Genomic DNA, 26,617 nt, shown 5'->3' with positions numbered 1-26,617 from the left:
TGGTTTGTGGATTCTTGGGCATCTTCTCAACAACAGCAGTCTATTGCTTATAAGGAGCTCTTCCCAATCGTCATTGCTGCTCATGTCTAGGGCCACATGTGGTGCAAGAGGCATGTCCTGTTCCACTCAGACAATGATGCAGTAGTCCATAATGTTATTCTGAATGCCAGGACCTCTAGAGTACCTAGTCTGATGTGGTTATGGTGCAGCCAGCTTCTCACATGCTCAACATGTGCTTGGTGTTAACAATCAGATACATGAAGCTGATGCTCTGTCTCACAGCCTCATCCTACTAGGATCTCCCCAGAACTTCTGGCGGCTTTGACATCATTACCTTAGAGCAGCAATGCTATTCCTTCTTGACCCAAGGCCTTGCTCTGTCTACTCGTTACTCGTATGATTCTCGCCAAGCAAAGTTTATTTCCTTTTGCCGTCAGCTGGGGAAGTTACATCCTTCAGGGTCCCCCTGCTCAGCAGATGAATGGACACTGCCTTTTCATCACTTTTCTTGCTAGGACCATTCAGCATTCTTCTATCAAGGTGTAATTATCTGGGGTTAAAACTGTCCACATTGATCAAGGGTTCCCTGATCCGCTTTTGAACTGCCTTTAGTTTGTCTCAACAGGTTGTACATGACACCAAGAGCTGTCACGATTCTTCTTCTTCCAACCGACTTCCCATTACCAATGATTTGATGCTGGTCGTTTGGCATTCTTTTTATCTTCACCTTCTGGATCATTGCATGTTCGGGCAGCTTGTTCCCTAAAAATATTTTGGCTTTCTGCGTGCTTCAGAGTTCACCATACCTAATTTGTCCTCACTTCATTTGCATTGGGTGTCCAGGATATTGCGGTGGACTCCCCCTCTGCATGCGCATCATGATCAAGGGTTCTAGAACCTATCCATTTAGGAAGGGCTGTTTCATTCACATTGACAAACGGCATCCACTCCGCGCAGTTCTTTTTATCTTGCACTCAGGGGTGATGGTCCAGGCCTCCAGTTTTTGTTACAAAATGGACAGCCTCTCTAGTGTAATATTTTGACGGACTGGCTTCGGCAGATTATGGCTTCAGCTAAGGTGCCGGGAAACTTCTCCAGCCACAGCTTTCACATAGAAGCTGCTATTGTTGCAGCTTACAATAAAAAACCTGACCATTTAATACAATCTATGGGCTGCTGGTCCAGCAATGCTTCTCCGCTTTACATAAGGATGCCAGCTGAAAAGTTGGCCTGACGAGGTTCTTGGAGTGTCTACGGTACCTTCTTAGCACTCATCTTTGGTTCGCATAGCATTATTTCCCTGGGACAGCTGCTCGGGACTTGCCAGCTTCTGTAAGTTTGTGTTATTGTAGTTAACCTTGGTTTTAGGTTATTGGTGCTTGGGGTTAGGTTGGGGATTGGAGGTACCATGTCACCCTTGTTCTCAGGTCCCTCTGTTCTCCAAGCACCTGGAGAAGGGTTTTGATTGGTGGTTCCCACGTTCCAGGGTTGCCATGCATACCTCTCTGCAGCTTTGGCATCTGGCACCCCACTAACCTTTAAGGCACCAGTTCCCAAGCTCATCTACATGTATTTGTGACAAGTTTAAATGTGGCTAAATATCATTTAGGCAAAGTTAAATTCGATTAAACTCATCACAAATAGATGAGCTTGGGAACTGGTGCCTAAAAGGTTAGCGGGGTGCCAGATGCCAAGCTGCAGGGGAGGTATCCATGGCAACCCTGGAACGCGGGAACCACCCAAAAAAGCGCCCGCTAACCGGCACCGTCACACTGAAACAATCAGTGGAAATAACTTACCTGAAAATACTTACCCTGATGACCCAATGCAAAAGAGGGAGGGAGGAGAGGGTGCAAGAATCCGCAATGATTCGCACTAGCAAAGCGTTTGATCCGCAAAGATCAGCTGATAACACTGCACGAGTAAAGCAATGAACCTTGAAACCCTGTGAAACCTCTAGAGGCCACCCCAAAGGTCACGTGCCGCAGATGGGGGAGACCGCTGGCTGCATTTGCTCACATTTTAACTTTGCCTAAATGATATTTAGCCACATTTAAACTCATCACAAATAGATGAGCTTGGGAACTGGTGCCTAAAAGGTTAGCGGGGTGCCAGATGCCAAGCTGCAGGGGAGGTATCCATGGCAACCCTGGAACGCGGGAACCACCCAATCGAAACCCTTCTCCTGGTGCTTGGAGAAAGGAGGAACCGCGAACAGGGGTGACATGGTACCTCCGATCCCCAAACTGCCCCCAAGCACCAGTAACCGAAAACCAAGGTAAAGCTACAACATACCTACAGAAGCTGACATGGCCAAGTCCAAGACCCAGGAACAAGATGCTATAGGAACCAGATACAAGGGCGAAGCAGGCGTTGCAAGAACTCCCATCAAGTTCGGCGTCCTTATGTAAAGCTGACAAGCATTGCTGGACAAGCGGCCCATTGAATGAATTAAATGGTCAGGTACTCCATTGCAAGCAGCGACAGTAGCGGCCCCCTATGCGAAAGCTATGGCTGGAGAAGTTTCCCGGCACCCCTAGCTAGGGCCATAATCTGTCGATGCCAATCCGTCAGGATGATGTGCAAGAGAGGCTGTCCATTGTGCAACAAAAACAAGGAGCCAGGGCCATCTCCCCTAAGCACAAGGTAATTCATTACTGCACGAACTGCACAGAGTGGATGCCTGCCCAACGCCAATGTGAATGAAACAGCCCTTCCAAAGTGGATCAGTCTTCGAGCCCTTGATCGTGACGTGCATGCAGGATGGTAAGTTAAGCAGGCATTGCAAGAACTCCCATCAGGCCAACTTGATGGAGAGGGCAGCTAACGCTTCAGCTGGCGTCCTTATGTAAAGCTGATAAGCATTGCTGGACCAGCGGCCCATTGATTGAATTAAATGGTCAGGTACTCCATTGCGAGCAGCGACAGTAGCAGCCCCTATGCGAAAGCTATGGCTGGAGAAGTTTCCCGGCACCCGAGCTGAGGCCATAATCTGTCGGAGCCAATCTGTCAAGGTGTTGCGCGAGAGAGGCTGTCCATTTTGCAACAAAAACAAGGGGCCAGGGGCATCTCCCCTAAGCGCGAGGTAATTCATTACAGCGCGAACTGCACAGAGTGGACGCCTGCCAACGCCAATGTGAATGAAACAGCCCTTCCTAAATGGGTCAGTCTTCGAGCCCTTGATCCTGACGCGCATGCAGGATGGAGCTGAGGGCGAATCCACTGAAATATCCTGGACACCCAAGTGGAGTGACGACGAGAAGCTAGACAAATTGGGAACGGTAAACTCTGACGCGCGAAGAAGGCCAAAATATCCAAGAGAACAAGCTGCCCAGAACATGCAGTGATCCGGGAGGTGAAGATCTAAAGACTGCCAAATAACCAGCATCAGATCATCGGTAATAGGAAGTCGGCTAGACGAAGAAGAACCTTGACAGCGCTTGATACCACGTACTACCCGCTGAAGACGAAGACAATTAATGAGCGGATCAGGGAACCCATGGTCGATGTGGAGAGCTCTAACCCCAGATAAATACACCTTGATAGAAGAATGCTTAATGGTCCTAGCAAGGAAGGTGACAAAAAGGCAAAGCGTCCATTCATCAGCCGGGCAGGGTAACCCTGAGGGATGTAACTTCCCCAGCTGACGACAGAAGGAAATAAACTGTGCTTGGGCAGAAGCATACGAGCGACGGGTAGATGGGGCCAGGCCTTGGGTCAAGAAGGAATAGCATTGCCGCTCTAAGGTGAAGAGGTCAAAGCTGCCAGAAGTTCTGGGGGGATCCACGTAGGATGAGGCTGTGCATCCGGAACCAACTGCCTGAAGTCCTGCCAACGAAAACGAGACAGAGCATCAGCTATCAGATTGTTAACCCCAGGCACATGTCGAGCAGAAAAGGAGAAACTATGACGAGCAGCAGAAAGAAGCAGGCTACGCAGTAACTGCATCAAACTAGGTACTTTCGAGGTCCGGGTGTTTAGAATATGGACCACCGCTTCATTGTCAGAGCGGAACAGAACATGCCTCTTGCACCACATGTGGCCCCATACATGGGCGGCAATGACGACTGGGAAGAGCTCCTTATAAGCAATAGACTGCTGCTGCTGAGAAGGGGCCCAAGAACCCGCAAACCAGTAGCCCTTCAGATAGGCCCCAAAACCAATCGAACCAGCTGCATCGGACGACACTTCGACCCCCGCCTCTGGGACCAGACCCGGGAAAAGCCAAAAACTAACACCATGCCAGTCAGAGAGAAAGTGGTGCCACCACCGGAGGTCCAAATGAAATTCTCTGTTAAGCCGAACTGGGTGATCTCTTCTTCGGAAACAGGACAGAAGGTCAATCATGCGGCGCAAAAAGGTTCTCCCAGGCCAAACCACTTTAGCAGCATGGTGCAGATGTCCAATGAGAGATTCTAGTTCCTGCCTATTACACCACTTTCGTGGAAGCCACGAAGAGATAAGTTCTTTCAATGCGGACAATTTCTGGGCAGGGAGACGAGCCTCTTGATTAACAGAGTCCAGCTCAATACCAAGGACTACGAGCACAGTCGAGGGGCCAAGACACTTGCCTGGGTGAAGAGGCAGGCCCAAACGCTTGCAGACTGCTAGAGCGGTGCGTAAATTGTGTGCACATTGAGACGACTCAGGGGGGCCCATAGTGATGAAGTCGTCTAGGTAATGAAGCAGATCAGGGATCTGATAGGAGTGCACGAGGATCCACTCCACCAAATCTGCGATCGCATTGAAGATGAATGGAGCTGAACGAAGGCCAAAGGGGAGGGCTAGATCAACATAGTACTGATTACGCCATTTCATCCCCAGCAGGTGACGGTCGGACGGGTGAACAGGAACATTGCGGTACGCGGATTCAACGTCAAATTTAGCCATGAGGGCCCCTTTCCCCAAGCGAGACACTGAGCGAATAATTTGATCCACAGTGATGTAATGAAGAGTAAACTCATCTGCGCTAATCCCATCATTGACACTAGCCCCCCAAGGGGAAGACAAATCCACAATGAGACGCCATTTGCCTGGTTGGCCCTTTTTCGGAATGACACCAAAACTACTAACTTGGAGGTTTGGGAAGGGGGGGGGAATTGAAGGGGCCTGCCACCCTACCCAAAGAAACCTCATTCGCTAAATAAGCATCAATGACAGAGGCATGCTGAGTAGCAGATGGCTTGTTCTTCTTAGCGGACTTGAGCTTATGGGAAGGGGAAAAACCTAATTTAAATCCATGACGAATGCCATCCAAGACAAAGTCAACCTGTGGCCGCTGAGGGTGGAAGCGCAACTCCCATGCAAACTGCTCCGCGACTAAGGGAGTAACTGCTGAAACTGGGGGAAGAGGAGCTGGAAAGGAAACGCAAAGCATACAAAGGTAAATAACTAGCCCCATGGCAAAGAACCCCCACAAACCCCAGAAGAAGGTGTGCAACAAAACGGCTGGGACAGTCAACATAAAAACTAGCTTTAATCACGCCCTAAGAAGTACATGTGGAAGGCCATTACTAGGAGGCAGAATAATTACACAAGAGTACCAAGTAATTTGGGAACAAAAAGAAACTCTTATAAGTCCAGTAAGGTCTGCACTAGGAAATTTAAATCGTCCGACCTAAGGCAACCTAACAATGATACAAATGAACACCTGACAACCAACGAATCTGATCGAGTTCACTAGCGCCTAGACTTGCTGCTAGAACGGAGGGGGGAAGCATCAACTGGCCGTTTGGAAGAAGGACGAGACTGGCTTGATGCCTCACCAGGGCACGCTCCGACACGATGCGGGCCAAAGCAACTAGAGCATTTGTGAGCAAAGCGGCACGACGACGAAGGAGCAACACAACGGCCTCGATTCCAAGACTTGCAAATAATGAGCGAAGACGGTGCGCCGCGGGGCTCAGAAAACTCCTCCGAAAGTTCCCCGCGAGAGCGTACCGAAGCCCCAGCTGCATGAAAATTAAACAACTGCACATTGATGGTTGACCAATCTGTGAGGGTCGAGGCCGCAGCGTGTTCCCGAAAAGCCCGGTCATACGCCAACCAAACTCGGCCCGCGAACTGACGGTGAGTCCGGAGAATGAGCAACTGATACTGCATCAAATCCTTCCAGCGATGCGGAAAATGGGAGGATAAAATCAGACAATATATCGAAAAGGCTTCCAACCAACTGGTGATGTCGTCAACGCGTCGCTTGGGCTTTTTTGGAGTTGACGTAAGCACCAGCCGCCCGTCGAAAAGCAATTGAGGTTCGGGCTCGTTTAGCACCAAGTTCGAAGAAAGCAGTTCGTGCAACTCGACAAACTTGCCAGCAACGATCTGGCTCACAAGTTTTGCAGGCACCGGTGAAAAGCCGGGGCCCACGACAAAGGGCTGCTGCAAAACAGGCGTCTGGGCCAGCGAAGAAATACCACCGATGCTAGGCGAAGCGGTCACGGCGGCAGAATTGGTAGAAAGCGTAACGGCGGATATCGGTGAGGCAAAAGTAGTAACAAAAGCAGGTACAACAAAATCAGGCCTACCTTGGACCGAGGCAGCGGAAACAGCCGGTGAGACCGACGAAAAACCAACGCCAGAGGCTGCCAAGCTTGAGGCTTGGGCATCGAGTTGACCAGTAGAAGACGAAGACGAAGACGAACCAGGAACGCCCCCAGGCGAGGCCGCCATTGGCACGCTTGAAGCAAAACTAGTGGCAGGCGTTGAAGGCAGATTCGAAGTTTGCTCGGCCGCTAGCGCTTGCTTGACAGCACTTACAACGGCGGCCAGAAAGGCAGGAGAAGGCTGGTCCGACATGGGTGATTGGGACGTTGCAGATGGGTCCGCTGAGCCTGTACTAGGCAAACTAGAGTTCGCCGCCGAACTGGACGGGTTGCTTTCAGCAGGAGAAATCATGGCATCAAAAGCCGCCGCTTGGCTGTTACGTGTTGGCCTGGACGACATATCGTAGCAGAATGCTTTCTCGCGACAAACGAAGGGAAGAACAGCAATAAACCGAGCAAGAATCCGCAATGATTCGCACTAGCAAAGCGTTTGATCCGCAAAGATCAGCTGATAACACTGCACGAGTAAAGCAATGAACCTTGAAACCCTGTGAAACCTCTAGAGGCCACCCCAAAGGTCACGTGCCGCAGATGGGGGAGACCGCTGGCTGCATTTGCTCACATTTTAACTTTGCCTAAATGATATTTAGCCACATGCAAATGCCACCAGCAGTCTTACTCAACTGCAGTATATGACCTTTGGGGTGGCCTCCAGGGGTTTTACAGGGTTTCAAGGTTCATTGCTTTACATGTGCAGTGTTATCAGCTGATCTTTGTGAATCAAATAGCTTAGCTATTGCGAATCATTTCAGATTCTTGCACCCTTCTTCTCTCTCCCTCTTTTGCATTTGGTTGCCAGGGTAAGTATCTTTCACTGATTTATTTAGTGTGACAGTGCCGGTTAGCGGGCACTCACTTGGGTGGTTCCCACATTTCAGGGTTGTTATGGATATCTCCCTGCAGCTATGGCATCTGGCACCCCACTAACCTTTAAGGCACTAGTTCCCAAGCTCATTTATTAGTAGTGAGTTTAACTGGAGTTCATTGGCAGATAACACAACACTTACCAAAATCAACCAGGAGAAATGTAAAATTGAACAAATTTTGCATTTAGAACCCAATGACTGTACCGGATTTATTATGTAAACATTGATTAATGTCATCAGTATGGAATTTCTAACAATGAGTCACAGACGTTCCTCCTCATAAAATGTTGCCAGAGGCAACGAGCGAAGAAAAATGGTCTTTTCATAGGCTAATTCCGCCCCCTCCCCCCCCCCCCCCCCACTACTAATTTAATATACATATGTATTTAGCCACTTGAAATTTCAGGGAAAGTCCTGCCACATTCAAATAACTTCCTGGGCTATGTCGGCAAATAATTTATTTCCAGAACTAAATCTTTTTCTAAAATTCAGTAGGTAACCACTGAGAATATTAGCAATGAAGGTTCACAAACCAACCTGGCAACTTGATCTCTTTCCTGTGGCCATGATCTCCTTCACTCCAGCTACTCCACTATTGTTGGGGCCACTTTTGAACATCTCCCCAACCCTGAAGATCTGCCCCAACCCTTTTCAAGACAAATCTTTGTTATTCTCGTCTGCCTGAAAAAGGAAATAAGAAACTGAAGATTAAGCAAAGCTACATATAATACATGATAATTTTAGATTTCCAAGGAATTTTTAAATAGAGTTGAACCTTTCCACAATGGCCACCTTGGGGACAGAAAAAAGTGGCTGTTGTCGAGAGGTGAGATTTTTCATAACTTGGGCACCCCATAGCCAAGTATTGGTTGACACTATCAGCCGATAATCTTTTGACATAATCATTCAAATATCAGTCAGCATGTTAGGCGAGTATCAGTTGATATGTCAGTCTACATCAGTTGGCCAAGTGTGGGTCGACATGTTAGCTGATAGCTGACCATGAGTGGGCAGACATGTCAGCCAAGAGGTATCCAGATTACACATCATCTGAGAGAGGTGGCCATTGTCAAGAGGTTTAAACAAGAGTCAATGTTGACTATCCACTAAAAAAGTAGATGTTGAAAGGTGGTTGTTATTGTAGAGAGTTGGCTGTTACTATAGGTTGCACTATTATTTTACTTTATTAGGGACTTTAAGATCCAAAGATGCATTGGGAACAAGAATGTCACTTAAAAGTGAATTTGTGTTCTTTCAGTCTTTCAGGATTATTATTCCCACCCACTTTCTTAAAATTTTGTTGTTGCTTCCACTAAATGCAAAATTATGCATTTTAACGTCGTACATGAAGTACAGTGGTCCAAAGATAACTAAGAAAAGTCAAAAACAAGCAGTAGCCACTTTTGGAGAGGAAAGAATGAGAACTGTTTCCCAACTATTACTTTGAGATCCAAAACATGGCAGATGCTTAAGGGGGTGCCCAACAACAACATTAATTTATTGACCAACTACAGAGTGACACTCGTCTTTTGATGCAGGATCTTGAATCTGTCATGGCCAACAGACAGGAATGGGACAGACTTATACAATCAGTGCAGGTGCACCAAAAATGGATAGATAGTTTGAAATTTAGCCCAAAACTCAAAATATTATTTATTCATAGTACAAAGCTCTAGGATTTCAGGGTAACAATCATTTCTGGTACCGTGTTGTTACCGCGAGGTTTAAATAACAGAACCAAAAAAATAATAGTTTCTTAGTGACATATCCTGATAATTTCAGACTGAGGGAACTAACACAGTATTATTCCTCTCAGATTCTTAATTAGTACAGCAATACTTTTTGACTCAGCTTGTGCATACACAAGTACAAAATTTTAAAAAACGTTGCTGTTTTTCTATCCTCCACCATTCCCAAAGCGCATGAGTTGGAGGTCACATGGTCATGGTATTGAGACATGGCTTTTTGCACTTATGGAGGCTTTTACAATGATGAAATCTTGATTACCACAGCCTTTGGAGATTTCTTCCTTGGATAGTCATCCTTTGTTATTGATCAAAACATTCCAAAACCTTTTGTTCTTCATTGAATGACTGGCGGTTTAACATGCTCCCTTACTGGCTTGTGGGGAAAATGGTTTAAACAAACAATATCTCATTACTCGAAATCCCTTGCAGGTTTTAATGTTATGGAGCAGTGTATTTTGTTTAGTGGTGATATTCATCCATTACCGGGTCCTGAAAATAGTGGCACGATTTCAGTCCACACTGGAAATCGGCAAAATTGACGCATCCCAAAGCTCGTAGTCATGTGATTGCCAATTGTATAAGAGTACAATTGACAAAGAAATCGCAAGCAGCGGTACATGAAAACCAAAACAAGCTCTTGCAAATAGCCCACCTTAATGAACACGGAGCTCCTTAAATGTAAATAACACTTTTTTCAAACAAAGGAGTTCGCCATGGAAAATGATTTTGAAATCCTATCCATCTCAGAAACCTGGTTCAACTCTTCGGTGACTAACGCTAGTGTGGAGATTCTTGGGTACAGGATCTTTAGGCTCCACTGCGTTGGAAAAATAGGTGCCAGTGTCTGTGCCTATGTCAATTCTGCCCTGAAGGTCTGGCCTACTTTTGTGGATTCAACTGCAAACAAGAAGCTTCGCTTGCTATTGGTTTGCTTTACTTATAGACCAACTGAAACTGGATTCACATGTCTTCAGAATGAATAAATTTATTTGGTGCCTAAGTACTTGACAGGGACATTGTGGTAACTGGCAACTTACCGCTGTAAACCGTGATCTCCTTTCAGAAAACCCAAGAGGAAATGTGCTGCACTCCTTTTGCACAACTGTAAATGCTATACAGCTTATACCGGGTAGATAAACCAACTAGAGTAACAGACACATCACACAGTTTACTGGATGTCATCATGGTCTACCTTAATGGCGACACAGGAGACTGGTTCAGAATCACAGTCGGAGTCAGACAAGGGTGTCTACTCTCACCAACTCTTTTCAACATCTTTCTAGAGAGAATTATGACTGAAGCACTAGAAGATCACCAAAGAACAGTCAGCATCGGAGGCAGAACAATTACCAACTTACGTTTTGCTTATGACATTGATGGCCTGGCAGAAAAAGAGGAGGAACTAGCCCCCCTGGTGGATCGCCTGGATAAGACCTCTACAGCCTTTGGCATGGAAATCAGTGCAGAGAAGACCAAACTGATGACCAATAATGCGAATGGTATCAGCATTGACAACAGAATCAATGGTGAAAAATTGGACGAGGTTGACAGCTTCAAGTGTCTGGGCGCAGTCGTCACAGATCAGGGTTCCAAGCCTGAAGTACTGTCCAGCATTGCACAGACAACAGCAGCACTAGTGAGGCTGAAGACCATCTGGAACGATAAGCATAATAATTTTTATCTCTCTAAGGTCAAAGATCAGACTAATATGCACTCCCTAGTTATCTCTGTACTATTGTACCCCCGTGAAACCTGGACATTGACAGCAGACATCCTGAAGAAATTGCAGGCCACTGAGATGAGACGCTTTAGGAAACTGCTTGGCATCTCATACAGAGATCATATCACTAATGATGCAGTCAGAGACAGAATCAGGCAAGCCATTGGGCCCTATGATGATATCTTAACCACAGTAAAGAAGCACAAGTAAAAGTGGTTTGGGCATGTATCAAGATCGTCAGGGCTTGCCAAGACGAGTTTACAAGGAACAGTGCAAGGAGGGAGAAGAAGGGGCCAACAAAAGAAGCGTTGGGAGAACAACATTGCTGAATGGACAGGGTTGAAGTTTTGTGACACCGCAAGAGAAGCTGAAAACAAAATAAAATGGAGGGAGAGGGATGCAACATCCATGGCACCCCAACGGTCATTGACTATGGGATAGGTGTAGGTGCAGGTGCAGGTGCAGGTGCATCATGGTTTCCGACCCTGCTCTGGCCAAATTGAGCAGCGTTCTCGAGGTAACTATAAGTGATTATTTCTTAGTCTTCATTGACATCAATCTAAAATCACCTTAGTAAGTTCCAACTTACATTGTTATGCACAGAGCATTCGTAACTACATAGCTGACCAATTTGCAACTGACTTCACCCATATCCTGTGTGATACTGTCAACCTCAGGGATTCAGTTGCTGATAGGCTCGATGTGTTCAATGAATTGTTTTTGGCTTGCTTGGAAAACCATGCCCCCGTTAGAACAGTGAAAATAATACAAAAACGAATCCATTTATCACAGAGGACATAAGAGATATGATGAAAGAAGGGATTGTCAGCACCAAAGAGCACGAAAGATGGGGACCAAAGAGGATTTGAAAGCTTTTAGGGAGCTGCAAAAGAGGGTGAAAGTGGTGTTACAAGAGACAGAATGGGGGAATACCATAACCAGGAAATTCACCAAAATAAGAACAGCTGCGAGGCAATTTGGAAAACCATTTGCAGTGCTCTTTCAATCAAGACAGGTTGCACGAGCTTCAAAGACACAGATACACTTGCTAATGAATTCAGTCACTTTTTTATATTTGTGGGAGAATCTTAGCAAGGCATTTGACAGCATAAAATGTCATGGGACACTCCTTTTTAAGTTGCAAGGGCTGGGTGCGTCAAGTAAAGCATCAAAGTGGTTTGAAGGCTACCTTTAATACCGACTGTATGCAGTCAACATGACTAGGCATATCTCACTCTGAGGAGCTAATCGCTACACAAGGCCTACCTCAGGGGTCCATTTTAGGGCCACTCCGGTTCAGTCTCTACATGAATGACTTACCCTCCGTTGTCAAATTTGCAAGTGTTGAATCATATGTATGATACCTGGGTTTACCTTTTGTTCTCATCTCAGACCATTGATTCCTGCCTGACTTACATGTAAGTCACCGAAGATCTTCGTCTCACCGCGGGCTGATGCTGTACTAATAAGCTACTCATCAATCCTAGATCCTAGATTCTTCCAGATGTCAGAGTTCCTTTTCTTGGCCAAAACCTAGCACCCGTACCTTCTGTCAAAGATCTTGGTATCCTACTGGACCCAAACCTTACATTAATTTTAATGCACATGTAAATACATTTGACTTCGTCCCTTAATTATCTCTACTCTATGTCCTCACCATTTTGAATTGCTTGGTTTTTAGTACGCTCTTTCATTGTTCTACTGTATAGTCTGGCACTTTCAAGCAGAACATTCATAAATTGCAACTTTTACAAAATTTTTCTGCTTACTTGTTAACTAATACTAGGAAGTGCGACCATATCCCACAAGTCCTGTGGGAACTGGGTTGGTGCTCTATTAAACATCACCTGTTAGTTCAGGTGTCACACAGTTGTACAAAAAAATATAGTGAATTGACTATGCACCCTCCTACCTAGATAGCTACATGTACATCAATAAAAGAATCCATAGTAATAATGTCAGATTGAGGGAAAACCTAGAAGTTCCTACGTGCAGGACAGCCATTGTACTATGTTCCTTTCACTATCGATCTATCAACACTTGGAACTCGCTTAGTGCAAACGCAAGAAATAATAAAACGCTCACTAGCTTTAAGCATGGTGCAAAATTGGAACTACGTCACCAAGAACTACAAACATGTAGGTGACTGACTGCATGACTACAACAGTTTTCAATATGTCATTGGAGTATCTATTTAAGCAATAGACCAAACTTTCTATGGGTTTTTAGATGGTCATCTTTTAGTGGCAATTTCACTGTCGAAAATGATGATAAGGCCCAAATTTCTTTATAAAAAGACAAGTGAGTATACTATTAATACTGTACTTCTTTAGTTGGATCAAAGAGGAGAAGTGTAGTACAAAAGAGATAGTCTCCAGATTTTAGATCTCTAGAGGTTAGCATCTCTGTAAAATAATGTGGGCTTTCTTGGAATGAACAATTTTAGACAGCTTTCTGAGACATTAGATGATTATTTTGGTTGTGTTAAGTACAGTGTAGGATAATTACATTAATTGAATAAATGGATTGACGCATGCAAAATTTTTGAATAGTGGCTGGTGGGTGTGGGATTTGACGCTTTTTGAAGTGCTAATTGGTGGGGTATTTGACCATCCAAACTGCCAACACAACAGGGAAATTTGACCTAAATTTTTCAAAAAAGTGAGATGCTTGGAGTTTGCACAGTCGAGGCAAGTATACCATGTTTGCCCACCCATTATTTTGCATAAGCATTGTCTTTCATTTCTCTCAAGGCCACTGTAATAATAATTATCCAGGAGAAATTAAAAACAAAGGTTATGCAACGTTTTGGGAGGCAATCAGGGTATATAATTATGGGACATGCATGAACTGCAAATGGGAAGTCTTGGAATTGACTGGTACATTAGGGTGTATATTTGCGGTATTAAAATTACTGGTTTGCAGCTGACACAACAACAGTCAGGTAAATTCTTTGAGAAAAAATTCTACTGCTTTGACCCCCAACATGGCCGCCTTGTAATGTGGTTGCAAACCAAGAATACATAGCCTTGTCATTGTGAAATTTACCAAGAAAGGTCCTCTTAATGGAGTTTGAGTCAGGAAATGTATGTATGTACAGACAAGGCTGTCAACTCTCCCAGATAATCCGGGGGGACTTCAGATTATAGACTGTATCTGCCAGTCTCCAGAGATCCAGATTAGAGTATGAAAATAATCTTAATGCTAAACGCCAAAGTTTGCCATTTCCTGTAGGCTCCAATTTCGAACAATAATATTTCAAAATATTTTGCATTGTTTGAGCTATTTTTAAAACTGTTAACATCTACCTCATAAACTCTGATATGCCATTGTACATGCACAGTAAGAAATAATGTGATTGGATGGAAGTAAACCAATCAGGTCAAATGTTACAATGCAAACAACATCTTTTTGGTACATTTGCTTCATGGCAATTTGATTGGAGTCAACAAGTATTTTTTGCACAAATGATGTCATGAGTCTTACTATACCATATGACGTCATCTATTATCCCTAACGGTCGACAGTCGTACTCAATCAAACTTGCGATTACCGAACTCTTATTTGTTTGATTTTTATGTTTAAAATTAATATTAACACTGATAAAAAGCGAAGTAATGAAAAAGTATTATCAGAGAAGTGGATACATATTAATGCGGAAATTTTGTTGGTAAACCATCCCCCTAATCCTCTTCAATCCTGTCCACATCACCCTTGGCCGCCCTTAAGGTAGCCGGTGAACAGGTTTCTCTGTTTGGGGAAAGGGTGAAAGAATCGTGAGGAGAGGGAAGGGAAAGGGTGAGAGCCCATAGACAAATATTTGGGACCGTCACTCCACCGCACCCGCTGTGCATCAAATTCTGATGCAAGCTCTTATTGACGAGAACACTGACTGTTGACAGGTTTGATTTACATCGCTTTTTTGGTCAGCACGTAGCACACGGTTTGATTTAAATAATCACTTGTAAACAGGTCTTCTGAACTTAAACATGGCATCTTCTGGCACTTGACTTAGAGCTTTTTTAGCAGCAATACAAATGTATACATTCTTGCATCAGAGGGCAAATCATGCCAACCAGAAACAATAACTGCAGAAAATCAATATGCTTGTCACAACCTCTCAGTATGAAATAAGCACAAAAAAATCACATTTACTTGGTTAAAACAAAACCCTCCAGGGCATAATCTACCCTCCAGAGACAAAACTCATTGAAAAAAGCAGCATTTTGGCAGGAGGTAAAAGTTGTGTGTTGCCTACCGACCCCCCTTTTACATGCGAAATTGATTACATTCAAATGGATCCAAGTGACAGATAATGATCTTGCTGACAGATGATCAGCAATTACAAGACAGGAAGGCAGAATAGTGGTCCCAAATATGTTATTCCAGAAAATATCCATAGCCCCCCCTTCCCACAGATGGTTCTTCCTATTAGACCCCCCCCCCAACCCCTCTGAATTTCCGTTCCAGAGGGGTCATTTATAACCACCACCCCCTAGAAATTTCCTTTTTTTCTTTTCATGGCCTTAATTTGCCGCATTTAGCGATTATCGGCTGTGTACTGCTTAAAATTAACTGTTCTGATCTAAAGACACAATTTTTTATCATCTTTGACCTATCTGTAATCTTTTATCAGGCAATATGTGTTTCTTACACAGGTAGCATGCTTGATAGACTATGAGCAGTCTCTCTTGTCTTTTTTAATAGTGTGTCCAGTGCACGAGGCACAAAAACAGAGATTAATAAGTTTATGACATCTCAAGAGCACATTTACAGGATAAAGTCAAATTTGAACTATTCACTGAAATAAAACTATGTGAACATTTTTGAATTTAAAAACGAAAATAATTGCATACAAAGTTTATCGGTAAATCTTCGGCTTTTGGTCCCAAAGTTGATTTTTGATACTGTAATTAAGTTTCACCAGGTACACATCTGGTCTAAGTCAGTTTTATCTCAAATGCAACATTTACAGCATAACTTGAAATTAAAGTTACTATTGATTTAACATTAAACTATGAGAAGATATTTGAATTTCAAAATGGATCTACTAAAAAAACTAACTTACAAATAAAGTTTATCGTTAAATGTTCGGCCTCGGTTCCTAAAGTCACCACAAAGTCAATGTTTGTAATTACGTTTAACTTCGAATGAATTACACTTGTAGATAAACAAATTTCCAGAATTACAAAAAAACGTATTTGGGTTATAAAAGAACAAAATATCCAAACATACATTTTGCGTCCCATATTAGCATCGATTCATGTTCAGAAATGAACATCAGTGAAACATGATCTAATTCATTTCCTAGCACGTGATCGAAAGTCTCCTCCACAAAGAAGAAACAGATCGTTAACATTTTCGGGCAAAAGTTGATTTAGTGAGAAGTCTGTTGGACAAACAGCTTGCCTTCAGCGGTACTTTATTAGAAGTCAATAATAAAATACAGGAAAGATCTCATTTGGGTTGTCACGCAATGCTTTGTCATGATAAGCTCACTGAATGTCAACAGAAATTTGCATAAACTTGTTTACAAGAAGCTCGAGGAAATATATAGAGCCAGGATAGACGACATTTGTCCTCGATTAGCCTAAGTTTTTATCAGACTAATCTGCAGTCGAGTCCACAATCTAGATACATGTTCGACACAAAGAAATTATAAATAATCGATGCACTAAAATTTATTCCTGAAGAAGCAAGAAAAGCAAGGGACCTCTCGAGAATAGGACCAAGAATTATGATCAATTTGCCTGAAGGATGATGTTTATTTAAAGACTGTTCATCGTCGGAGAGGTGATAGCAAACTCCCAGCAAAGAAGAAGACGTTTGAGACAAACAACTATAAAATTTTTCTCGAATGGGCATCTATTTCTAATTTTTGTTGAGCTACAAATAAAAAAAAAAAAATCCACATATGCTTAAGAATGTCTCGTACGATCGATCACGTCTTCTGTAACCCTGTGGAAAATTCTTCTCGTGGGCACCCCCCATAACCCTTGGAAATTTCTACCCCTTAGCCCCCTAATCCCATAGGAATTTCCATTGACCATCCTTGTGGGGAGGGGGGAGGGGTATGGATTATTTTCCAGAATCACACGATGTTTGTATACAGGCTTGCACCCTTTCTCTTCCCTCTCGTCACGATTTTTTCACCCTTTCCCCAAACAGAGAGCCTCCACAGGCTACCCTTGAGGGCTTAGAAAGAATTATGGCCACAGCGTTTTGGTTTACAAACATAATTACTCCAGTGTGATTTACTCATCAAGAAATGGATTCTAAACTAAATCGAATCAGACTGAGTTCGATTGCGTTCGTTGGTTCGATAATCGAACTTACAGCAAAATATATGTTCGATTATGGTCGATTACCAAACCCAATCGAACGATTGGCATTCGATTGGGTTCGATTGAATTTTGGTTCGATTATGTCGGGAATTATTTGAAGACGTGGGGGATTGACAGCCCTGCATGTAGCCGTTGGAAGATTTAAATCGTTACATTAATAAAAGAAACTTAGTCTCTAACACATTTCTACTATCTCAGAAGAGCCTTACCTTAACATGTGATTTAACCTCCGGGCCGACAGACTGTCTTTTTATGCTGCTATGAGTGAAAGCTTGTTTCCCGTTAAACAGAAGTAGCTCATTTCACGTAAAGGATCTAAACGACGACGAATAAGCCACCAGATGGTTAAACGTTTTAAGCCACGGTGTCGGTGTTGAAGTTCAGTACAAACGGTGAAATCATTGTAAAGTTCAGGTTTTGAACAAGCACGTTTTTAGGCGCCATCTTGGTTGATTCCTAGTCCCAGGCCTCACTCGTTAGAGAGATTTAGAAATTATATCACGTGACCAACCTACATCCAAGAGAGTGTTAAGGTGGCTCGATATAGTTTTTTAGGGTCAATACCTCCCAAGTTTGAGCATAAACTACGACACCAAAAACAAAGTCTTGGAAAAATTGCCACCACAGTTGTATTAGATAAAGAGGAAAATTTGTTATGATCACGGTTACAACGACATCGGAGTTGTCATAGCAACGAAATGACGCTATTACCTATTTCACTTGCAGCAGTATATCTCGGCACTGGGAACTGTTCTTCGAAAATCATTCACGGGAGCTTTTTCCTCCAATAGCAGCCTCGATGTTCGTGAAGTTTAAGCGAAATCTGTAAGAGCGTTAGGGACCGGTCATTATTTATCGCCTGGGGGGGGTCGGAGGATTTTGGGCTAAACACGATGAAATTTAGCCGATCCCCCCTTTAAATGTTATTTTATTGAAGTGATCCCCCCTCATAACTATATATAACTTTCATGATCCCCCCCCTCCATTTCTTTGTACCCATATTCACCTTTCGACGTGTATATTTAGTGTTTTAAACGTTCATATACAGGTAGTATTTCTAACTATGATGTACTTACAGCATAATAAAGTCGTTATCGCGCAGTCTTTTTTTAACAGTAGCTCTTGATCCGTGTCTTTTTCTAGTCTGGATCCAGACATCTGAATTCAGTTGACATACAAGCAATCTTGCTTAAAACTGCAAAGTACTTGAAACTGCAATCACTGTTTGAAACTGCAAAGTTACTTTTTTTAGAGTGCCAAATAACAGTTCGCCAAGTCCCTATCAGCAGGTCATATTTAGCGACAATTCGGCCATCTGGAAGGGCTAGGATCGGCCACTGTTCCTGTCTCCTTTTTTATTTTTATCTATAGTGTAATAGATCAGCCTTTGTAGCTTTGCTCACATTTTTATGATTTTTTTTTGTTCGTTTTTTTGTTTGTTTTCTTTTTGTTTTCCTTTTTTTTTCATCCAGTGTTTGCTTGTACAGTAACTTCAGCTATTTGGTCATCTGGTACAAAAGTTAAAACTGGCATACGAACAGTTGACTGTTCATCGAGATCAGCAATGACAAGATCATCTTCGCTATCCTCGTCATCATCTAACTCCGTATCTGATTCTTCACTCTCTTCCTCACTGCTGGACAACTCATTCCCGTTGCCTGGACTTCTCTGTCGATAGTAATGGTAGCGAATTGCCTTTATCTTGTCCAGCTTTATACCAACAGTGGTCAGGCCATGTTCCTTAAGGTACAGGTCGAGCTGTCTCACCTTCAGCTTATCAACTTTGCCATTCTCAATAAGTATGCCCCACTGGTAGTTCTTGTATGTTAGTTCCTCTTCTAACCTTTTTTTCTCCTTAGCCTCTCTTGTTCTAATATCCTTCCTGATGTTGATATCATTTAGATGGCCTAGGTATTCAATGACATGCTTTTCCTCGACACTATAGGTTGCACAGAAAGCAGCGATGATATTTGAATTGCCCGCAGAGATGGCGTTTTGTTCGCACAAGTCCTTCAGACATTTCCTCGGTTGATAATCGTCTGGAGCACGACCTGTTGTCGGCGTTTCGTACACATCCATTAAGTGCCCGGGACTTTGCTTGTCTGGCACAGGCTGAGGGATTCTTTCTGTTACTGTTCCCACCCATCTGTTGTTGGTACACCAGGAACAGAGTGTGGAGCTTGCATCGCTTTGCTTATTGCAGGCATCCCGACAAAATTCAAAAAAGAGCTCTCTTCGGACGTAGTGGTCCTCAATAAAACACTCTATTTTACTAAGATATGCCGCACCGGGTATTTCGGCCTTACTGTTTTCTGAAGCATTTCGGTACGTATTTAACTCAGAAAAAACAAACAAACACGCTTTTTACAATGTTTCAGTTATCAGAAGTTTATATAGTTCACAATTTAGAATTCACCCGTCATGTTTAAAGATGAATATTAGCTAAGTCATGAGCACGTTATAAAAGGAAAAATATAAAAGCGTTAAAACAAAGCTTCCTCGATATAAATTGAAATGCACACATTTGCCAGTGTGACAGACTTCCGTTTTTTAAATAAAGTTGTGTTAGAACAAATTGAGATTGCAAATGCTATCATCTCCCAGCAGAATGGGCACATTTATGTTGTATGCTTTCAAACTGGCATTGTTCAAGCAGATTTGAGTGGTCCCCCCTCTGAATCCTTCCAAAATTTTCAGTGATCCCCCCTTTTGGGCTCTCAGTTACGACTAATCCCCCCCTCTGTTCTCCTAAAAATCAAGTGATCCCCCCAAAAATCCTCCGACTCCCCCAGGTGATAAATAATGACCGGTCCCTTATCAAGATATTTTGGGATAAAGATTTTGTAGTTAGAAATACGGTAAAAAACGGACAATCTTGGTGTTCGGCTGTTATCCGTAGAAAACGAAACGCTTTTGACATGCAATTTCACCTAATAGTAGTTTCAATCTTTTTTAAAAAACGTGTGTTAAAGATCAAGGAGATACCTCCAGCCGATTGCCAGAGAGAAGGATTTGATTAGTATGTATCGAGGCGCTCTTGTTAGCTGTTTTTTTAACATTTTGGTCTACTTTAACAAATTAGCGAATAAATTTTTAAACCGCTCGATAGATTTTTTTAAAAAAATATTATTCTTGAGATTAACCTTCCTTTTATATGACCTTTTAGTTTCAAGATCATTGATATATTGTAAGGCAGTAAAATAAGGGCTACAATTCCCTAATATTTTGGCAGAAGTTTTGTGTTTACAAGTGTGAGCCTCTCATTATTCGGGGTATTTTGTCCAAGTTTCATATTTTCACGCACAACAATAGCTAGCATTTTTGCAGTGCTGTTCGCGTGAAAATGAAACTTGGAGACAATGCCTTAAATAATTAGAGGCTTTCACTTGTAATGACGAAACTTCCGATAAAAAAGTAACGAATTGTAGCCCTTATTTTACTGCCTTACAATATATCAATAATCTTGAAACTAAAAGTTCATATAAAAGATCTATCGAGCGGTTTAAAAATTATTCGCTTCTTTTTTAAAGAAGACCAAAATGTTTACAAAACCGTTTAAAAAAAGAGCTCCGATACATACTAATCAAACCCTTCTTTTAGCAATCGGCTGGAGCTACCTCCCATGGTCTTTCACACACGCTTTTAAAAGGGGTGAAACCACTATGAGGTGAAATTGCATGACAAAAGCGCTTCATTTTCTACAGATAACGGCCTAAACAACAATATTGTCCATTTTTTAATGTGTTTCTAACAATAACAACTTTATCCCAAAATATCTGGATACCGCTCTTACAGATTTCGCTTAAACTTCACGAACATCGAGGCTGCTATTGGAGGAAAAAGCTCCCGTGAATGATTTTCGAAGAACAGTTCCCAGTGCCGAGATATACTGCTGCAAGTAAAATAGGGAATAGCGTCATTTCGTTGCTATGACAACTCCAATGCCGTTGCAACCGTGATCATAACAAATTTTCATCTTCATCTAATACAACTGTGGTGGCAATTTTTCCAAGACTTTGTTTTTGGCGTCGTAGTTTATGCTCAAACTTGGGAGGTACTGACCCTGAAAAACTGTATCGAGCCACCTTAAAACGTTTGGAGCAGTGTTTATCAATTTTTGCCTCTTTAACAGATCAGATTTAGTTTGAAAAATGTAAAACAAACACTGCGCGCTGTGTTCAATACTGTCCAGGGCTAATCGATGAATAGTCGATGATTCCTTTCATAGTGCGACTACTGTAAACTGGGGCCACTTAGACAAAGAGGGGCGAGATACACAATAGGAAGGAGGGAGAAATCGGGGCGAGAATGTAGGGAGGAGGGAGAAAATGAATTGTTGTGGGAGTAGGGAGTTATCGATGAGAAGGTAATTTTAGGGCTTTTTCAACTTGCGTGATGACAAGGGATAGGAGGATGGGGGGATGTGAAAATTGACGTACACTTCGATTGGGTCCCCTTTGACTCCCTCGTTGTGACTTGGCATGGAATCAAACTTGACACATCTCAGATTACCAGGTACAAAAATTGGCGACGGCAACACACGACTCATGCACTTGGTCGTAATCTGACCTTCAGGGATTCGCTCTAACAAATAGGTCCTCGGTGTATTTCCCTTGCGATATGATATGAGGAGAGGCTCTTTAACAATTATTCCTAGAGCCCGGAGAGAGGAATAATTGTTTTAGTAAAATCCAACTAGTTGGTCAAAATATCGAGACAAAACAACTTTAGCAAGCAAAACGCGAGTCAGCCGCCAGTCTTTTAGTTTTCAAAGCCGGCGCTTTTCGCTACTAGTGGGCTATAACATATAGCCTAGTAGTAGCTCAACCAATCAGAACGAAGCATTGATAATAGACCATTTGTTGGATTTTACGAATAGGCCATTTGCGAGTTCACCTGGGCCTCTGTTTCAAAACGCGGGTAGGTGCTCAGCCTTTGATATGGAAATGAGTTTTCATTCTCATGCAAATAAAACTCATTTTCACAAGAAAGATTGCGCACCTAGCCTCATTTTTAAAGTGAGAGTTTTTGGAACTCGGAAGTGGCCTATTAAAGATCTATTAGCCGTTGTTGGTTTTGTATAAGGTGCAATTTCCCCATTAGTATTTTCGTTAGGCTAGGTTACGCTGGGTTGTATTGACTTTGTGTAACGAAAGGTAGTTTTCTTTTTTTTACAGGCGGATTTGTTTCTCTGTTAAGGAGCTGTTTTCTTGTCGGCGAATTTTACCTCAGAGAGGTACTTTCCTTCACGATAGCGTCAGGGTAGCCTCTTTCTATCAGGCGATTTTCGAAATTTTTGGATATTTTTCTCAAAAGTGGTTTGAGAGGAATAGGTCCTTAGAAGCCAGAGTGCTTCTCCTTTAATGAAGCTTCTCTTCACACCTGGTGAGTGACACGAGTAGAGGTTCGTGTACTGAAAAGTTTCTGTTGGTTTTTAATGCCGTGTTTGCAAAACCAACGGCTATCTTTGTTCCCATGACAGTTCCATTGGTCTGTAGGTAGTTTCTACTGCAAAATTGAAACGCGTTTTCTGTTAAGATAAGTTAGAGCATTTCTCTTAAATACTTGGTAGGTATAAGGGGTTTTTCCTCAAGGAAGGGGTGGGGGAGTGGGTTACTCCCATATATAAGCCATATAGGTATGTGCCGTCCCAAAGGGAAGGGTTTTTGCCCAGGGGGGATACTCCGGATTTCAAGGGACAGGGATGATCGAATGGCTCTAAAAATCAAAACCCGAAAAAAAATCGCTAGGGCTTTCAACAAAACCCACACAAAATCCCTTGACCAAAATAAAATTAACCCCCAAAAAATCCCATGCGGAATTTCTGAGCCTTAAAAATTTCAACGGCGAACGTCGAAAACAAGATGGCTGCCCGTAAAAAATAGAGTTGAATCTCGACAGTCTTGTTGAAAATAGGGGATTGTGAAAAAAGTATATTGATTTTATTGACCTCCACGTGCTTCGTCTTGGTTCATAAAAACGCAAATAAGAATATGACCAATATCCAGCTAAAGTGACCTCAAGCTTGGTGAATAACACATATCAACACGGGATATTAACCTCGTTCCCTAACTGCCTGGAAACAAGGTCTAACGTTTATGTTTATTGGCCAGCACGTCAAGCATTTCTTCTTGCTATTGAAAATGAAAATTGAATTCAGACTTGTAAAACTGCTTCTTCTACTACTTTTACTACTTTTTTTCCCTTCTACTATCAATGATTGTCATGGGGCACAGGCCAGGATACCCTCTCTTAGCTCATTCTCCCTTGCTACTACACTGTAAACGACATTTTCCTTACTACCAAATGCTTCTGAATTGTGGTAGAGGGTAAAAAACCAGATCGGCATAATCTAGTTTTGACAAAATCAATGTTTCTGCTAGTTGCTTTCTAAGCTCATATTTGGCGAGATATTTCAGTTTTCTTAGTATTGATAGAGTGGCGTAGCATCCTGATACCGTGTGCTTGATGTTCTCGTCCCACTTAAGATGTTCATTGATGTGAACTCCAAGCAGTTTGCAAGAGTTAATACGTTCTAGTTTATAACCCCGATGTTAGGATCATACTCGTCAAAGTGATGTACTCTGGACATTTGCTGGGTAGAAAGGATCATAACCTTGGTTTTGTCGTTGTTAAAGGCGAGGGTACTCCCCTTAGAACAGACACTTACTTTATTAATTGATTGGTAGATATTGTTTCTACAGTTATTTAGGTCGGATATTTTGGCATGATCATAGATTGTTTGTCGTCTGCATACTGGAAGCATTTTACATTTACGTTCTCTTGAAGATCAGCAACGTAAATATTGAAGAACACCGGGTCCACGATGGAGCCTTGGGGAACCCAAAATTCAAGTTTTTAACCTCTGAGCACGTGTCATCGATCTGTACGAATTGTTTACGATGCATAACATAATTGAGAGTCCATATCAGGAAGTCTCTAGAGAAACCTAGTTTACTCATCTTAGTGATAAGATTTCTGAAACAGATCGTATCGAAGGCTTTGGAGAAGTCGGCTAAGATCATCATAGTTACCTCCGAACGTTTCATGGCTTTTACTATGTCATCTCGTATAGCTTGAAGTACAGTAGTGGTCGATCGTCCCTTTCGATAGGCAGATTTGTTACTTTTGAGAACATTGTTCTTATCAATAAAATCAGACAGCTGACGGAAAATCAGTCATTCATAAACCTTTGAAAGCACTGGTAGTATTAATATACCGTAAAATTCCGAAAATAAGCCCCTCCATGTATAAGCCCCTCCAAATATAAGCCCCCCAAACTCGTAACGCAAAAAACCCTCCGTTAAATCGCCCCTCCAAATATAAGCCCCCGTGGGGGCTTGTACTTGGAAATTGCCCTCAAATACAAAGTAAAACAAAGCAAAAACGTTAAATTTCCTTTTAACTATAAGGCTAGGCCAATCGATTTTGAAACGCAAACTTCCCTCCGTAGATAAGCCCCTCCGAATATGAGCCCCTCCAAAAATAAGCCCCTCAAAAAGGGCCTTTGAAAAATATAAGCCCTGGGGCTTATTTTCGGAATTTTACGGTAGGTCGCGCCTGGGATACGATTTGCGCGACAAAAGGGGTGGTTACCTGAGGAGATATTGCATGTTCGAATCCAGCTCGCTCAACTGTGTTTATTAGTCTCAGTCCCTCCTTCCTCACTGGTAGTGCCAGCAGTTCTCGCTTACCAGCTCGTTGTGCATGTATGGCCCGTAATTGATGGGTATTAGGGCATCACCAATAGCGCGTTCCAATGGTTCTAGCAGTTCCTTAAAATCAGACAATGTTCTTAGGTAGTACGTCCATTTGTGCTATTATCATTTAAATACTAATAAATGCAATTTCTCGCTGAAAGGCATTTTCTTTTTTTGCCCATTTTCCATTTATTAGTATATTTCATTGAAATGTTTTAAGTATTAGTTGAATTGCTAATGGTGATGACCCACCACACGCAGATTGTTAGAGTGTTTTTTTTTCCTATTGAGGTTGAAAATCGCTCCTTTTTTTTGTAAATTCATTTTTTAATATTTACAAATTTTATTTATTACATGTATTTTAATCCTCCAACACAGCCGCTGCTGAGACACTTTATAAAGTAGCGAGCACCTACGGAAAATTTCGCGGATTTTTTACGACACTCTGATCTCTCCTAGTGAGACTGGCCCTATTGCTTCAATGTTTTTAATATGACCGATATGGGTTTTTCTTTTGCTAAACGCTAAGTGAAGTGCAGTGCGTTGATTCAGTCGTTCTTATCAAATATGGAATAATGGGATTCCAATCATAACAGTTTGGTTGAGATCATGCCCAAAGAGACCAAAGAGTCGTAACACACAATATCACACAGTAAATCAGTGCTAATTATAACGGTGGCGCACTCGGCCGGCAAAAAATGTAGCAGGCGCTCATGGAAGAGCGTATATCTGAGGGTATTTAGCAAAAGAAAATAAACGCTAGGGTAATATTTAGCAGTTAATGAATGAGACTGAGTAGGATATGAAGAATTAAGCAGATGGAGGAGAGTGTTATCCACTGAGGCCGAAGGCCGACGTGAATAACACCCTCCGAGATCTGCTTAATTCTTCACATCCTACGAAAGCCGAATTCATTAATTGCTTTATTATTCATTCAAAATAATTCCTAGTTTAAAAACATAGCTAAAACATGCTTACCTGCATCAATGTTAAGTTCATCTTCGATAGCGTGCGTTTAGGTTTGTCCAGCTCCGCAAATATTTTCCAAATAGTAGATGTCGCCCTCCGAGTTGTCTTCTTGCTGTTTTTGGCATGTTTTTAGCTATTATTTCGTCTAGTTCCAGCTGTAGTTCTTACTCTTGAAACGAATGAAATGTCCGCCATTTTTTTTTCACAACCAAAACAACTCAACCTCGTCCCCAGGTCTTTTCGGTAACGGTGCCCTACCCTGTAGCGGGCTGCATTTCTGACGTCATTTCCTCGTTAAACACAAAATTGTTCCAAATTTGGTCATCAGTAACTAGTTGGTTGCTTTTAGCCAATCAGAATCGGCGAAATATTTTGAATGAATAATAAAAACGATTATTTACATTTTTGGGTACATTCCGTTTAGTACCCAGGCGTTCGATCCCTTACCGGTCACTGGATTTTACGCAAAGTCAGCATTCGCGAGAATGCTGAACGTCCTGCGCTTGACGCCCAACTAGAGAAAGCGACTGGTTTTTTAAAAACTTTTTAGCTTGTCGAGCCAAGTGCGCGATCGTTGGACAGCGCCTTATTTTTCTAGTCACAAGCTAGATGTACCTTTTACGAAGCAATAAATTTTCGAAACGGATGTAACTACTTGACCCTTTAAA

The 26,617-nt window shown here is 42.5% G+C and overlaps 1 pseudogene; it reads right to left on the bottom strand.

The window, feature by feature from the left end:
* Positions 1-2,794: 2,794 nt before the first annotated feature.
* Positions 2,795-5,326, bottom strand: LOC140929345 (uncharacterized; annotated as a pseudogene).
* Between the last annotated feature and the right edge of the window lie 21,291 nt (positions 5,327-26,617).

This window comes from Porites lutea, chromosome 3, assembly GCF_958299795.1.
Source record: "Porites lutea chromosome 3, jaPorLute2.1, whole genome shotgun sequence".
NCBI classification, from domain to species: domain Eukaryota; kingdom Metazoa; phylum Cnidaria; class Anthozoa; order Scleractinia; family Poritidae; genus Porites; species Porites lutea.
Note: the sequence above shows the minus strand (reverse complement) of the source record. Positions and strands in the feature narration are given on the sequence as shown.